Consider the following 3,025-nt stretch of genomic DNA (forward strand, 5'->3'; position numbering starts at 1 on the left):
TAGAAGGAGATCAACCATTTTATTCAATAAGAAAAAAAAAACTATTAGACAGTGACTAGCCGCAATGGAGCCTTCATAAAGAGACACCTCTAAACGCAATATCATTCCACATATTAAGTGAAGCTTAGGAGGGACTAAATTAATAAGATACTAACAATTTTTTTTCTCCCACAAAATCCATTAGTAGACTCGCTGACAACCTCAAATCAATAAGCCATACAGTTCCTCGCGGGAATTTGATCCCAATAAAAATAAAAAGGTAGGTATAGAATCGAGAACCGTCACGGATCTTAAATTTTTATAGAGAAGCCATCCTACCATCCTAATCCAAAACTTAGGAAGCCCAAATTCTTTTGCTCTACTCCACCCACTAAGGTTCTAGCCTAAGTCCAAATTACCAACTTGAGCCCAAGCCCCACTAGGACGTCTCCTAGCAGTCAATTCATATGGATAGTCGACCCTGGCGCCGCAGACGCACCAAGCCATGTCCACGTACACTACCACTCGATGGTCCGTCATCTGCACCACCAAGCACGTTGCGTCGGCGTCAATGATCACCTGCTATCCTGAAGAAGCATTCAACTCCACCAAAAGCAGACCCATATATCATACGCAATAACGTTAGACTCGTATGATCCAGCCAGAGAAAAATTAGATCCACCCTTCACAACCACCGACTGCTCATGGCGTCAACATCACCACCGAGATGAATCAACCCACTAAGACCACCGTGAAAGGAAGGCAACAGATTCAACCCTATACTTGGATCCTACTTCTCCCAACAACCGCCGCCACCCTCCTCTGTCGTCCCACTAGTTCTTTGGCTCACCAGCACGACCACACCAATGCCCAAACTCCCCTAACAAATCACTTTGTCTTGAAAGCAATGAAGATGAACACAAAGAGGGCTAGTGCGGCTTCCCTCAAGTCTTGATTAATGAAATTGCATGATACCACCGGGGGGGGGGGGGGCATAGAGCCTGAACCCCATATTATAATAAGCATCAAGAAACATCTCGAAATAATATTAGGAGTCTCCACAGAATCTATATATTCTAACATGGACCAATTAGCAAAGAGTGCTCGACTGGCTACTCTATTTGCTTTAACAAAGCGGTGACATAATGAAAAGATAACTCTATCACGAGGAAGCATCATTACAAAAAGCACAGCTTTCCTATTATGTTGCTGCACATAATAGATCCGGCGACATGCACTTCATTTCATCCTGCCACTAGGAGTTTGCGTCCATTTAATCAAGTAAATAGCTCGCTGCCTCGCTATGTCAGACAAGGCACACTGAGTGTGCATACCGAGAGTCGCTCTACCCCCTACCCTAGAATTGCAGGACTTATTACCGGTATAAAGCTACCTCTAACTATAAGTAAAAAACAATAATACATAAAAGTAAAATAGTAAATGCCCAAAGACTAGGCCCAATCACTATTAACGAGTTGGGTAGCCTAACATTCGGCCCAAATAAGTAAATGCCCAAAGACTAGGCCCAATCACTATTAACGAGTTGGGCAGCCTAACATTCGGCCCAAATAAGTAAATGCCCAAAGACTAGGCCCAATCACCATTAACGAGTTGGGCAGCCCAACATTCGGCCCAAATAAGTAAATGCCCAAAGACTAGGCCCAATCACCATTAACGAGTTGGGCAGCCCAACATTCAGCCCAAATAACAATGAGGAGAAACCAGCCCACAACCCAGGCCCAATAAAGCATCACTCTCCCCACCTCCAGCAACCCAACGACGCCGCCACCGCCACTGCATTCCTTATGCCGGCCCATCACTAACGTGAAAAGAACTTCATCACTGTCGCACCACCCTAGCAACCAAACCCAACCAGATCTTGATTGAATCTTCTGGATTGCACCACAAAGAGATCGCAGCCAAGATCGTCGGCTCACCGTTCGATCCCAACGCCTCCATCCAGATTGCCCATCACCTGCCAGCCCTCTGACCCGATCTAATTCCTCTATCGATGCAACGCCACCTTGAGGTGCCCACCACCGATGCAACGCCACCTCAAGTTGATTTCTCATTGTATCTACCGCTTTCTGCTAGAAGCCTAGCCTAATCCATCGAGCAGCCATCACCCACAACAAACGACCCGTCCGGCTACACTCACAACCCTTCGATTAGGCCAGCTGATAGGAGTATTTTATGCGACATTATATGGTTAATCCCTATATTAATCTTTGTTAGGTTATTCTATTTTCTCTTTATTTATTTACTTTTGTGTTTATTAGGTTTTTTGGAGTAAATATATAAAAAAAGAGATAGTATGGAGGAAATAAAGAAAAGCTTGAAGTCCTGACCCAAGCAAGAGATCTTGATGGATCAAGGTGCCCAATCTATGAAAATGACTCAGAAAATATGGAGGATATTCACATTTATCTCATTGATGACATGACAAGCTTTTATTGGAAAGATGATGTGGAGAATCCTAATTCAAATAGAGAATCAAGAAGTTGGCTTGCTCTACAATTCAAGGAATCTTAAACCGAAAAGGAATGAAAGAGGACTCAAGGAGGAATATAAAAGGGCTGTGCAATATCTAAGAAAGCTCTCTCTCCTCTCTCCCCCGACTTCTTCTTTTTTCTTCTTTATTTTTTTTTTTCAAGAATAAATAACTCTTTAGTAGTTAGGGGTTATTGAAGCCCCAATCATGATTGTATTGCTATGCTATGCCATTTAATTAGTTTTTAATTATCATATGGATGAGAACCTAATTTCTACTTCTACATCGATGAGTTCTTTGCATGTTTTATTTGGTGCGCAACTTAGATTGCCTGTTTAGGGTTCTATTGCTATGAATTATCATTGATTGCCCCTTGTTAAATAAGGTCCCTTTGAGAGTTCATGAGTAGCAAAGTATCTAAGCATAATATATGTTTTTAGGTTCCTGAGTTAATTGAGACGCGTCGTACTCAAGATGCCTTGCGATGTCTCGTTTTTCTAAATCATAATGATTTCTTTGTGTTAAATATAGAGTTGCTAACTTAGGTTGCATTTT

The sequence above is a fragment of the Rosa rugosa genome, chromosome 2, assembly GCF_958449725.1.
Source record: "Rosa rugosa chromosome 2, drRosRugo1.1, whole genome shotgun sequence".
NCBI classification, from domain to species: domain Eukaryota; kingdom Viridiplantae; phylum Streptophyta; class Magnoliopsida; order Rosales; family Rosaceae; genus Rosa; species Rosa rugosa.